The following is a 15173-nucleotide window of genomic DNA, read 5'->3' on the forward strand; positions in this document are numbered from 1 at the left end:
TACTGGAAACCGAGGACCGGAGAGATTAGATAACTTCATAGAGTCACACAGATATTACGTGGTAGAGCAGCATTTGAACCCAGGATGTCTGTCACCAGGGCTTATGCTCCTAGATAATATAGCATACCTGCCGGGGAAATATGTGAGAGATATAATTCTACTCTGTGGCTTGGTTTTTCATTTTGGTGATATCAACCCTGAATAGTAAATCTTAATAGGAGAGAGACTGCTAAGTCACAGAACAAGTGCCCCCTGATAGGTATGCAAGACAAGGACTGGCATAGGCTGGCTATCTTTCAGAATAACTTGTCATCGTTTACTGATGCCTACGAAAAGCTTTAAAGTTCCGACACACTGAATGTTAATGGAAGTAATTTTATAGACTGCGGTATCTTTATCTTTACATGTCATTCTAGACACTGGAAGGGGTCATCTGTTGATGATTCTAATTTAATCCCGATTATTTTGAGTATTCATACTTCCGGGAGAACTTTTTCATTTGGAGATCTCTCACCTATGACGTAAATTGAATTTGCACTTGAAAAAATGTTACAGGGTACCACTTTAGTATCTAGTGGATTTATTCAAGAAGGGAGAGACACAAGTGGTAGCTTTTTATGGTCTTTAAGTCTTTCTCCTTTAAAGTTTTAGGCTGGACCCAAAGATCGTTTGTTTCCTTCAGTTATGTCAGCACAGGGTTACTACCTACATAAAAATAACAACTTGCTAATTTAATGTCAGAGCCTAAAGTGAATTAATTTCACATCACTGGTTGTCAACAGCTTTGGAGATTTTTGGCAGTTCTGGTTAAGTAAAGTCCTGTATAACAGCGCCATTGACAGAACATTTGTACCATTAAGCCTTCAAACTCTTACTCAGCTGTCAACACATGGGCACTTCCTAGAGCCGGATTCTCTCATGCTGTGCACTGCCTGCAGCTCGCCGGAAGCTCAACTTTGACTAAAAGGGTTGATTTCTCTTCTCTTACCCTTGTTCTCATTTAGTGTTAAAACTTGCTTAAAGTCTGTCTTTTATTCTGAAAAGTACACAGACATGTGTCATCTCTTAAACCGTTGTGATGTTGAGGTAAGGGGCTCCAAAGAAATGCTAGACATCTTAGTGAATAATTGATTAGAAAGGAGTCTGGCAGTGTTAATTGTGAGCTGTGGTATAATGAATGCCGAAATAGAAGCTTTCTGGAGGTTTCCAAAAATTGGGTTAAGTTTTTAATGCTGAGCAATAGGGTCAGTGTACTGAGGTGGAATTTAAAGAGGGTTTTTTTTTTTTTTTTGAACTGTGATAGATTTTTAATTGGCTTTTTTACTTGCCTTGTTCTTTGACGGAAGAGGTTCATTTATTAATTGATTGTGCTGTTCTGTTGTTGGTGGTGGTGGTGTTGTTTTGTTTTTAATGGCTGTCTGTTTGAAGCCACTTTGGGGATATTTATTGTTGAACATAATTGGTAATGTGGGGTAGATAAAGAACCAGAGAACGGATTCAGACAAGCACAAATGTTGAAAGAAGTGATAAATTCTTTAGCCAACTACCAGCAACACAGTGCAATGAAGTAGAAACTTTCATTCATGGAGCCTCTGCCAATTTGATTTTCAATGATTCTTTCCAAATAAAATTATAGAAAAGACCTCTCAAATTTTATCCTATGGATAATATTACACATCATTTTAAAATTGAAGTGACATTCAGCATCTCCATTAAAAAGGGCTGCAAAAAACAACTGGAGTTCTGTGGGCCTGCACTATCTAATACATTACTAACTACCCGCATGTGGCTAATTAAATTTACTTTTAAATTAATTAGAAGATTAAATAAAAATTAAAAATTGAGGTCCTTGATTGCACTAGCCACATTTCAAGTGTTTAATAACTACATGTGGCTGGTGGTTATTGTATTAAACAGTGCAGATTGTGGGACGTTTCCATCATTTACAGAAAGTTCTATTGGATACCACTGCACTGTACATAAATAGGGAAAGCCAACAGAAGTTTATGGTGTTGTGTGTGTGTGTGTGGTGGTGTTTTTTGGTTTTTATGGGTTTTTTGTTTTTTTGTTTGCCTGTGTTGTTGTTTGGCTTTGATTTTAGTTATAGTTTAAAAATATTCTTTATGGAGGCAGGGACTTTGACTGTTAGAATGGATATGAGAATTTTGGTGATCTTGATATCTTATTTTTATGATCTCAAACAGTTCACAGATATATAAATACATTATTCCAGGAGCTCAGAAACTGAAGAAATACCTTGTAGATTAGCTAAACCATGTTTTTAGTATAAGTATCCCAAAACAGCCTTTCTTTTTGATTGGCCAGAAGAGAAAAATATCTGAATATGGAGTCAAAGAATGAAATTACTTTCCTTCTAATGAATTTGTAACCCAAGAACATTTTCAACACAAAGAACTCAGAAAAATTTTTCTCTGTATGATAAAAGAAAAGGCAAGACAAAGAAACCTAGAAAGAAATACAATGACTTAAAGTTAATACTTTTAAATGAAGGCAGAATAAATATTTTAAGTTGTATAAAGCTGTATAAGAAATGTCCATTACATAGAATATATAAAATACATAAAAGTATAGATAACAAGATAAAATTTATTTGGAATTCCATCAGTCAGCAATCATCAGTTTTAACACTTTAGTGTATTTCATAACTTGTCAAAATTATAATAGTGTTGATGACACAGACAACAGTGACCAGTAAGTGTGACTTTAATATGGACTGTGTGCTTTCCATGTACGTTACCATTTAATACTTACCACAGCCCACGAAGGAGGAATTACAGGTCTTCCACTCCCTGTCCACATTCAGAAACAGAAAAGCTCTGAAAACCAAGAGCAGAGCCAAAAGAGTTTGGGTCAGGGCAGTATCTGACCTGAAATGACATGGAGCTTTTTTTCTACTTTATTTATCTCATTAAATATGAATACTAATGTGTTTTGTGGCAGAAATATATAATGTGTTTGCTTATAGAGTGCTTCCTCAGAGTCCACCGGAATACTTACTTTGTGTGTGTATATATGTATATGTAAATATGTATTTATATATATATATATATATATATAAAGTATTATATAATTTGGATGCATTTGACCCCAAGATATTTAGATAAAGTATATAAAGCTGTACTATCTGAGTTTTACTAAAGAAGACATAAGGACATTAAATAGCTTGCTTGAGAACTCTTGGCTAGTAGGAAATGGGGCTGAGGCTCAGTCAGACAGACCTCTGTGACTGCTGAAATTTAAGTGCTGAAAGCATTGCTTCATTTAAGTAAAGTTGCTGTATATTGAGAAACATTACTGTATACCTACCCTCCCTCCTTAAGGAGCCTGAGCAGAAGTTTCATATACTGATAAGTTGGTAACCATCCCCCTGCTTTTTAACACTTTGTGTAATAATTTTGAAGTATTATTCATTAAGAATAAGAAAATTCTGATATATGAAACTTCTTAGCCTAAAGCTAACGATATATCTGTGCTTTAAGTAGAGATAAACTTTAGGGGCGCCTGGGTGGCTTAGTCGGTTAAGCGTCCGACTTTTGCTTGGGTCATGATCTCGCGGTTCATGGGTTCGAGCCCCCCGTCGGGCTCTGTGCTGACTGCCAGCGCGGAGCCTGGAGCCTGTTTCAGAGTCTGTGTCTCCCTCTCTCTCTGACCCTCCCCTGCTCACGCTGTCTCTCTCTCTCCTAGAAATAAATAAAAATATTAAAAAAAAATATTAAGTAGAGAAAAACTTTAATGTTAAATGCAGTCAGAAAGTCAGCTACCATCAATTACAAGGTACTGAATAATATTTTGATATGTCCTTTTAATTTTTAAAATGAAATATGTCATATTTACTATATCTTTCATAGCTAGGTATCCAGATAAAAATTTTAAGTAAGAATACAAATATAGATCCTTGACAAAAGGAAAGTGATTATCTGTCTTACTATTGACTGAATTCATTGCTTATATAAATATAAGATAGTGTTTTGCTTTGTGCTTTCTAAGAGTATAAAAGATATCATTAATGAACCATAATTTTTGATAAAATTCATATTTAATATATTTACTAGATAGTAAGCTATAATAATGCATTCTTAATGCACAATAATCAGAGATACAATTAGAGATTCCCCTGATACTTTGCTCAGTTTATGGATCCCATGACTTCAGTTGCTGCCCAGGATGGACAATCTGTTTTTTTCGTGGCTGGGGAGGGGGAGTTGAGGGGGCTCCTACCTCATCGGATACTTATTTTCTGATGAAAGAAGTCTTAAAAAAGGAAATGGAAACAGCTTCTACTGTGCATTGGCTTTTTTTTCCCCCTTAAACTGCACACTTGTCAGAATCTTGGGAAAGCAAGCAAGAATCAGTGACCTAATCCTCTTTGTGCTTTTGTGTTAGCCCCGTTTTAATTGACTCCATCCAAATAATTCTGCTAAAGCCTTTCAAAACCATTCTTACAACTTATTTGCAAAACACAACTTTGACTTAGTTTGAAATAAATAGCATACCTTTGACCTACCTAAAAAGAAATCTTTGTCTGACTCTATCTGGCATTGGCTCTTTTTAGAAATGCAATAATTTCTCAATCTATCAATGTAGTATTTATTGCAGGCCAACAATGTGTGAGGCAATGTTGAAGGAGGTAAAAAGATAACAAATGCATTTACTTTTGAGAAGATCAGAGAGGAGGAGGAGGAGGAGCAGCAGCAGCAGCATAAATAGTAGCAGCAGCAGTATCACAGTGCTTTCTCTATGCCTAGCACCATTCTACTACTTTATATTAACTCATTGAATCCTTGTATCAACCCTGTGAAATAGGTACAGTTATGATCTCTATTATATATAAGATACTGAGGTACATAAGGGTTTAATCATTTGCCAAGGTCATACACCTAGTAGAACTATAATCTGAACACAGGTATCCATACCAGTCTATATTTTCAAATGAGGTGAGGCATGAACTATACCTGTAGTGATGGATGGAGAAGATCATCCAAAGAGAGGCCTCATTGTGAGCAATTCTGCTTGACAGCCGTATAATAAATGGCCATTTTGTAGAAAGCACTATAGAAGTGGTAAGATACAGACACTGCACTCAAGGAACTTACAGCAGGTTTACAACCTTCCTGATGATCTATTTGAGAGCCCTTTGATAAAAGAGTATAATTTCTGTTGGATGGTTTATTTTGCAATTTTGTGGTTCATTATATAGCCCATTGAACAATCAGTAAATCAAAAATATCCTGCTAACGTTTTATCCTTTAACTAATATTTGCCAAGTGTCAGGCGTTATGTGTCTGTCACAGAAACAGTAATAAGCAACATAGACCACTCCTCCCCTCACAGAATTTGCAGTTAGTGGAGAAGACAGTTAAACAAGGTTTAACATAAAATGTGATAAGTGCTGTGATAGAAGAAGATAAGGAACTATGAGAATTTGTAAGTAGAGACTTTAATTCTAAGGGACCTCAGGAATGATAATGCCTGGTATCGGTTAGGAAGAAGGGATATGGGAAGTAGAGAGCAGAGAAAATATGTTCCAGGCCGAAGGAACAGCATGCACAGAGGCCCAGCACAGAGAAGTAACCTGGTTCTTTCAATGAATGTAAATGCAAGTGGGGTGAATGATCTGCTCTGCTTTGTAGGCTCCTTCCCTACTAAATGACCTTAGGGAAGTTATTCTTCCTCTGTAAGCTTCAGCGATTCCATTTAAATAGAGAGAAAAATATAGCCCCTCCCTCTTAGGGTTGTCATAAACATGAAATGAGATCATGGTTCTAAACTACCAAGCACAGAGTAAGTGCCGCAGACAACTTAGCTATTACTAACTTGAGGAGGCCATCTTGACTCCATTGGAAAATGGTTGGGGGCAAGGCTGGACTGGAGGTGTGGACACTAATGACAAGGCAGTATGATGATTCAAGGGAAAAAGAGCATCAGCCTAGAGTAAAGTGGTGGCACTGAGAATGATGAGAAGCAAATATATACTGAAAATTTATTTCAGAAGTAGAATGGGGAGTCCTTGGCAAGTATAGATATAGCAGGTGAGAGGGAGAAGAATTAAGGATGACTCCTAGGTTTCTAGTTTTAGACCATTGGGTAGATGCCAAAAGACAGATTAGAAGTCCAAATCCAACCCTGTAATGTTTAAGTTTTGGAAAATCAACTCTGTGGATATGGATGGGCTATCTACTAGGTAGTCAGTGACAGAGTAGATTGGAAACCTTTTTAAATTCCCTCCCAGAACTTTACAATATGACACACAAACTAAGAAAATCAAATTTTAAGAGAAGCATATCTCTCTGTAGATTGCTCTAAGGCATTCAATAGATATTCACAAATGGAAAGTCTTCTGATTCTGCATAACTATGTCATATCTAAAATAAACTTAGGTAATAAACCAGGAGTGTCTAATATACTCACTAGGAGGATTATTCATGTTTTAAAAAAAGATATGATATGCTTCTCAAATGAATCTTCATAGTCAAACCAAGTATAACTGACTTTTTGAATGAGCTAGACTCTGTGAGGCAGAGAGCATTATTACCTGCCCTCATTAGCATACTTTTGCTCTGTAAAATCATTCTTTCTCCTTTTAGATAAAATTTTAGGATGAATTCATAGTTTTTCCAGCCACTTTCAGGTATTAAAAGATCCAGTCCACTAGAAGAAAACACAGGAGAGCATTTTCTTAAGTCACAAAAACATAACTATATATGAAAAGATTGATCAGTTGGACTTCATTAAACTTAAAAACACCTGTTCAACAAAACCCGCTATTAAGAGAATAAAAGGCAAACCATGAGAGTTGGAGAAGATATTTAGAATATGCATGTTATTAGTCAGATATCCAACAAAAGGCTTGTACCCAGACTATATAAGTAGCTCATACAAATTAATAAAAAAATATAGGTGACAATAAAAAATAGGCAAATATTTGAATGGACATTTCATAAAAGAAGATATCCAAATCTTCAAAAAGCATATGGAAAAAGATTCATCATTAGTCATCAGGAAAATGCAAATTAAAGCCATTAATGAGATACCACTGCACATGTTTCAGAATGGCTAAAATTTGAAAAGATTGTCAGTATCAAGTATTAATACAGTTGTCTAAAAACTGAAATCCTTGTACATTGCTGGTGGGAGTGGAAAATGCTTCAAGTACTTTGGGAAAATGTTTGGCAACATCTACTAGCTCTAAACATATGTCTGCCCTATGATTTAGCAATTCTACTCTCAGATATTTACTCAACAGAAATAAGTGCATATGTCCACCAGAAGACATGTTCAACAAGGTTTTAGCAACTCTTTTTTTCATGACCAAATGGAAAAATTCAAATGTCCATCTTCAAGAGAATGGGTAAATAAATTCTGATATAGTATTTGTACAATAACAAAATATGATTGAAAAGATGAGCTTCTGCCTCACCCAAAAACATATTTAACCCTCACAGACATAAGATTGAGCAAATGAAGCCAGACACAAAGAGTTCATATATATGATTTCATGTATAGGAAGTTCAAGATAAGAAAATTTAACCTATGGTGATAAAAGTGAAAATAGTGGTAACTTTAGCAGGGTGGGTATTGACTAGGAAGAAACAAGAGACGTCTTTCTAAATTACAACAAATGTTTTATATTTGTATCTGTTGGGTGGGTGGGAGGTTTTCCAGGTATGTGTATATATGTATGAGATGCATGAAAAAGTTTAGACTATGTTTGTTATACCTCAGTAAGCAAGCAAACAAACAGAAAAGCCTAACGCAGTCTAATGTCAACACTTCAGTCTCCTATTCAATTAAAAGCTCTCCCCGCTACCCATCAACTCATAGTCAGTAATCTGCAGTAGGGAAAGGAGAATTGTAATAGGTTTTTTCTCTCAACTTTGGTCCACATCCTCTCCCATTCGTGAGCCACTGTTTTTGTTCCCTCTAGGATCAAGCCCATGGGGGAAGGAGGAACTCGGGAGGAATGGACAAAGCCTGATGTGTCTTTGGCTGTTATCAGGCCTTGACTCCCACTGAGCATGGTGCATCTCCAAAGGCTAGCTTTTTCTCTTGCAGGGGTGCGTCCGTGGGTATTCCCTTTTCCCCATCCCAAAGTCCAGGGGACACAGTTCTCCAGCTGGTTCTCTGAAGATTTCCTCACTACCTTGGGCAGGAACCCCCTCGGAGAGGCAAGTGGTTAACTATGTGGTCCAGTGATAACTCTCCCCGAAGAAGGTACTTCTACCAATCTTACTTCTGCCTTTCTTGTTTAGCTTGAAAGTGGACAATGAACCAATGGTAGAGCACAATTATTGACTTAAGCTAGAGGACAGATGAATGGTTCCTGCCTCAAAGAGAAGTACTCATTCTACCTCTTCCAACTTCTTTGCCGGTTGCTTGAGGCTTTTCTGAATGAAAAGGAGCAGTTTGGAACATTAAATGTTATGCAATTGTTTCTGATTTTTCAGTATTCTGCTTCAAATATATTTCAGGTAGGCAAAAAAAGAAAATGAAAAATAGATTGTCATACACATACCTTCCCACACACAAAGATTATTGGAGCATTCTTGGGTGACTGTGAATAACTCTGTGAGGTTCTGTGTCCACATCTAACAATAACAGATAAATATTACCTGCTCTATATTATTGTCATTAGTATGAAATAAACATGAATTATACATATACACAAATAAACACATGCAATTATAGACATGTGCCTACATATGTCTGTACGTATATTCCTCAGAACAAAGTAAGTATGCAATAAATGTTAGCTCCTTTTTTGTTTCTTCCTGGACTGTGTGGCCCCTCATTCTCTTTCTTTCAGTTAATGTTTATTTTACTGATGGTGGGGAGGAGGGGGTGAGAGAGAGAATCTTAAGCAGGCTCCATGTGGTCAGTGCAGAGCCTGACATGGGGCTCAAACCCACAAACTGTGAAGTCACGACCTGAGCTGAAACCAAGAGTCAAATGCTTAACCAACTGAGCCACCCAGATGCCCCACTCTCTGGAAACTTTTAATAAAAGCATGCTGTATTTGAAATTAAAATTTACCAGATGCGATAAAATAAGCAGCAGCCTAGAGTTAGAAATACCTGGATTCAAATCCCAGCTCCACAACTTCTAGTCATTTATTTATTCAACACATTTATTGAAGGCTTACTTTGTGCCAGGCATTGTTGTAGTCACTGAGAACATGGGGGGAAAGAGACAAATGAGATCCAGTCTTGTCAATCCCAAACTGGGGAGCTTTGTTGGGAAGTGGGGATGGGTGAACAGTAGGGGAAATGGACAACAAAACAAATAATAGGTTTTGTGAACAAAAATAAAGCAAGATAAAGGAAAAGAAAGTGGCAGGGGAGGGTAGATAAGGGCGCTTGTGCGTGTGTGTGTGCGTGTTTGTGTGTGCTGTATGAAGGAAAGGCCTTTTAAGAGAACTGAACTGAGAGAGGAAGAACTAGAAGGTAAAAGAGGAGTCTGTAATATTCCAGAAGCCAAAAGAACAAAGTGTTTCTAGAAGGAGGAAGTCAAATGCTGTTGAGTGATAGAGTGACATGAGGAGCTCTCAGTAGCCATGGGACCCCTGGACAAGTTATTCACCCTCTCAGAGCAATAATCAATAATATATTTCTGAGGATTAAGTGAAATAATTTATGTAAAGCACCTGAAGATAGACAGGTGACTGATGATTTTCTTCATATATTATGTGTGTAATACAATATTTAAAAAGTCATAGTGAAAGATATTTTTAAATAGTTTCAATTCAGTTTCTCACTGAGTTTGCAAAATGTTCAGTTAACTGTGAATGTAAGCCATAATATGGAAGTCAATACATTAAACTATAATAGTTGTGGAACTGAAGCTTTGTCTTGTTTAACAGGCTATATTAGTAACAAGTAGTTATTTTGATGTGTTATGTCAGGTGTTTTGTGTCATGTGCCACAGGTCATGTGAATTGCAGTGTGTTTAAATATGTTGGAATTTTTCACATTCATACTGACAGAAATCAATTACGTAAAAAATAAGAGCTAAGAAAATCAAATATTTCAGCATTCATTGGAGTCTGTTTTGCTAAATTACAGTTCCTATGAAATATCAACGAATTATTCCCATTTTAAATCTAAGAAATAAGGAAATTGATTTGGTTCTCATCCATTTCAGGCACTCCTTAATATCTTGGCATTGATTTTTAAATATGCTTTCAATTTTACAGAATTTGGCTGAATAACATGACATGTGATCTAGCCTGTATGGTAATGACAAAATGAGACCGTTATACACTCTTTAAAGTAATACAAAATTATGATATCTTTGTCTGGCTACCTTACAGTATTTACATGTCACCTAAATTATTTCATAGAGAGAAGGCATTAAAAATTCTACCCAGAAAGGGTTGAAGAATGACGATATACATTCAACCATGTGCATTGAAATTTACATAAATTTAAAGGATATGTTTTTATGCATTGTAGTTTCCTCCAGAAGAAATCAATACGCTTTTTGAAAACATGACTCTTATTCTTAGATGTTTAAAAGCATCTCAAATGCCTCACGGTAAAGGAAATAAAGTCATTTTACTTAAAGTAAATCATTTTTCCAAATTTTCTCAAGCACATTTATGTAGGTACTGAGAGAGAAGGGGAGTTCTTTTTTCACATTTTAAATACAACACACACCAGCTGCTACCCCAGCTATTCACTGGAGAAAGGGAGAATAACTAAATTTCTGCAGCAACATGTAGAACTAAATTTATTGAAATCCCAGTGAAAGCTTGTGTTGTGCTTGGTATAATGGGGGAAATTCCGTAAGATATCTTAGATTGCATTTTCTTCATGGTGATCTTCATAGCCCCGGTGCCCCCTGGTCAGTCTGTAAACATGCCTCATTCATTTAGAATGAGAACTCACACCTCAGAAGCCAGCCAGGTTTGGGGATTACAAGACATTTTATTTCAAGTAACGTGAGTACTCCTTGTTCTAAACACTGAACCCACTGAATTTGATTCAGAGAGATTGGAGCCTAGTGACCCCCATTAGTTATTTTTCTCAAATATATAAGGAATGGATTTGTATTGTAAAGTGCGTGGCTTTGACGAACTAATGTCAGCCTTTCTTATATCTATGTCTGAGGCTTTTCCTCTAGTTACATTTCTGGTTCCAATTTGAGCACTTTTTTTTAACGTTCATGTTTCACTTATTACAGGAAGTTAATTTGTGTTTTGAGGACGACTCACGTTTCCTTTCAAGATTTCCTCTTTTCACCTAGCTTGTGTTTTCTAGGAGAAGACACAAGCAAAGGGTTTTGTTCCTCTTAAGAAATCCCTGACAGGCCATGACACTGGCTAGTGCTGCAGCCGTAAATTTCTATACATAATTGATGACTTGGGGCCCAGCAGACAGCACCAATACACAAGCCATATAGGGTACCATACGAGGGGTTTTAGGTCTTTGGGTTTTCCATTTCTGAATAGAAATAACTCTTTGCTAAACAACAAAAATTCCAGAAGGAATAAGTTTAGTAATAAACATTCTTCAGAGAGCAAAGCATTTCCCAGCAAAAGAAGATTAGGACAGTCTTAAGATCCTAACTTTATTACCCTCTCTCAACTTAGCAGCACCGGTAATGTTTGGTTTTGCTGATATTTTGGTAATAATATTTAAAGAAAAAAAGGTTTAGTGCTAAGGAAAGTTAAATTCCAAATGGAACCTTTTGAGGTATTCCTTAATCGAATCACCCTTTATGTTTCTTTGATTGTCTAGTAGTATAACTGGTTATCGTTTCATGAGGAATTTGTGAGATTCTTGTCCTGGGAGTGGCATTTGTTATGTCCTGTCACTATGCCTTATCTTTCTTTTCCTCTAAACACCATGAGAACACTTTCTTGTCTTTAGGTCTTTGCACATGCTGTTCCCCTCCTCAGAGCATTCTTAGGTACCTTCCACCTCCACCCTTCTCTTGGCCCTTTCTACTCATCATTCTGGGCTTAGTGTAAAAGTCATCTCTTTCAGAATTCCCTGTTCAGTTAGTAGAGGTAAGCAGCCTTTCTTTGCCCCATTATCTGCCCTTTGCCTTTTTACTTTGCCACCACTAGGCTATAAAATCTTTTAAGGTAGAGACCAGGTCACCTGTATCATGATTTCCCCAATCTCTAGGATATTACTGACTTAGAGTAGATATGTAATAATTGTTTGTTGAATGAAACTACAAAGATTCTAGTAATATATAATTGAACTTAAACATAAAAATGGGTTTTTATGGAGTGCAGGGTGGCTAGGTCGTTTCGGCATCTGACTCTCAATTTCTGCTCAGGTCATGATCTCATGGTTCCTGGGATTGAGCCATGCACTGGGCAGAGCCATCTTGATATTCTCTCTCTCTCTCTGTCCATCCCCAACTTGAGCTCTCTCTCTCTTTCTCTCAAAGTAAATGAATAAACACTTTTAAAAAATGGGTTGTCAGGTTTAGATGATAAATTGTCAGAATTTGTGGGATTCCTAGATTTTCACTTTGTTTTTCCTATAGTAATATACATTAAGAATGCTGGAATAACAGGAAAAAATAGATCTGAATTGCAATTACAATTTGCATTGAAAGTCTTATGAGACTAATTTATAATTTCAAATGACCAGGTGAATATAAATAAAACCTGTATTAGTTAAGATAGAAATATAGCTGGAATTTTTAATTCAAGTTAAACCAAATGAAACCATAAAGGGGGACATTTATCTATTTAACTCTGAAAGTTTAGGCTCATTGCTTTTGATTCACTTCTGTTTTTAAAAATATAATTTCTGAAAAGATCAAAGAATATTTTCCAAATTCTAACATGTGTACTTATCTAGTTCTAGATATCTGGAAGAGAACAGCATTTTTGTCATTATTTCTTGGACTACTCTAATACTCTCAGAAAACAGAATATATAATTATCTTTTCATTTTTTAACCAATGAAACATAAAGGATACTAAAGCTCTAATGTACAAATGACTCTGCTATTTTTAAAAATATCTTTTAACTTGAGAACATATTCCACAGCTCCCCCATTAGAATCACTCATCAGCTTGCAAAAGTTCATTTCTTAATGTTTGTTAAGTCAGTTGTTGATTTCTTTGGCACATGATTTTTTAAATACCAACCTTATAAGTGAAGGTGGGTGCCTGGGTGGCTCAGCTGGTTAAACGTCCAACTCTTGATCTCAGCTCAGGTCATGGTATAATGGTTCATGAGTTTGAGCTCCACATTGAGGTGCAGAGCCTACCTGGGAATTCTGTCTCTCCCTCTCTCTGCCCCTCCCCCACTCTCTCTCCCACTCTGTCTCTTAAAATAAATAAACTTAAAAAAAAAAAAATAAATGGAGATTAGGCCCACAAACTACTGTATAGTTACAGGCTCTAGAATCAAACCACCTGAATTCAAATCCTGACCTCAAAAATTACTGTTTGACCTTGGGCAAATTAACTGATCTCTTTATGACTTGGTTCCTTCATCTGTGTGGAGAATGATTGTACCATTGGCTTGTTTTCTCAGAATTATGAAACACATGCAAAGTACAAAAAACAGTGTCTGGCAGTATGTTCAACAAATTCTACCTATTATAGTCATGATTATTAATCAGTCTTAGAAGGAAGAGGCCATTTATTCCTTTATTCAAAAATATTAATGGAGCCCCTACTATGTCCAAGGCATTTTACTCAGTACAGGGAATACAAGATGGCATAACAGTAAGCATGATCCCTACCCTCCTAAAATTTACAGCCTAGTAGAGGAGACACAGACATTAATTTAAGAGTCATATGAAGAAGTTTAAAATTGCAACTGTGGTTAAGTGCTACAAAGGAGATCCATGATACCAGAAGAAATTAATATTGACAAGAAAGCTTCCTTGATGACTGAAGGAAACCAAGGTCTGCAGGTGTGAAGAAATGTCCTAGACTGACATAGCCCGTTGAAGAAATGGACCTATGGCTGGTGGCTGGCGCAGGAAGAACCAGGTGGAGAGCCAGGAGAGACAGAGATGGAGAGGGAGGCAGGAACAGATCATACAGGATGGTAGAGGCCATAATTGGTCTTTCAAGACTAGTGAGAAATCAATGGAGGACTGCTTTTAGTTTGGAGACTGAGTTGGAATCTCTCAAAGTATCAAAGGTAAGAGAAGGTAGAGAAAAATGATGTAGCAGTGGTCCCAGGCTAAATTTTGAAATCAGAATATTTGCCATTGTACTCCACTGACTCCTTCTGAATTCCCCTCTTGTCCCTGGGTCACGTCACCTGGGCCCATAGCTTTTAGGCCACTGTGCCCCCCTCCACATCAAGCTAGTTAGCCCAGCCTTGCCCATGAAAGTGCTTCTTGCTCTAAAACGCTATACCCTTCCTGTTATTAATAAAACCTCATTCTGATAGAAGTTTCAGTTTCATATAAGTGTTTAGAGGAAAGCACACTAATAGAATTGATTGAGACAAAAATGTGACCAGTGTTCTCAAACTTTTTGGACCACTCTGCATTCTAAAAATTTGTTGAGGACCACAGAGAACTTTATGTTGGTTATATCTATCGATATTTATCATATTTGAAATTAAAGCTAGGAAATCATTCATTTAAAAACAATAAACCTGATATAACATGATATGTAAACATATGTTTTTATGAAAAAAAAAACACCTATATTTTCCAAAACAAAAAGAAAAACTAGTAAAAAGAGTCTCATTGTTTCCCATCTGCAAATCTCTTCAATGTCTGGCTTAATACAAGACAGCCAGACTCTCATATCTGTTTCTGTATTAAATCTTTCAGTACAACATGTCATGTAGCCTCTGGAAAACTACACTGTACAATTGTGAGAGAATGAGGCTGAAAAAGGCAAATAATGTCTCAGGATCATCATGAATGTAGTTTGTTTTTTTATCTCACAAAGCTCCCACGGCAGTCTTCGGGACCCCTGGGTCTCCAGACCACACTGCAGGAACTGCTGCCCTTGAAGAAAGCCTTCAATGTAAAAACCAAGATGCTTATTGAGTCAAAAGACTCTCTTCTGAGGTGGCATTTCAGGCAATCTAAAAGGCGAACGGCAAAAATTCAGGCAGTGTGGCTCCAATCTATTTCTACTTTTTATCACTTCTTCCATATATCTGTTTGAACCCATTAAATTCTCAAAAGATTCCAAATGATTTTTAGTGTTTA

The 15173-nt window shown here is 36.6% G+C and overlaps 1 protein-coding gene across 4 annotated transcripts in view; it reads left to right on the plus strand.

The window, feature by feature from the left end:
• SLC10A7 (solute carrier family 10 member 7) overlaps window positions 1–15173 on the plus strand; it is a 261321-nt gene that overhangs the window by 155927 nt on the left and 90221 nt on the right. The gene's annotated exons all lie outside the window — the stretch shown is intronic.

This window comes from Hyaena hyaena, unplaced genomic scaffold (genome assembly GCF_003009895.1).
Source record: "Hyaena hyaena isolate Hyena2069 unplaced genomic scaffold, ASM300989v1 scaffold_476, whole genome shotgun sequence".
NCBI lineage: Eukaryota > Metazoa > Chordata > Mammalia > Carnivora > Hyaenidae > Hyaena > Hyaena hyaena.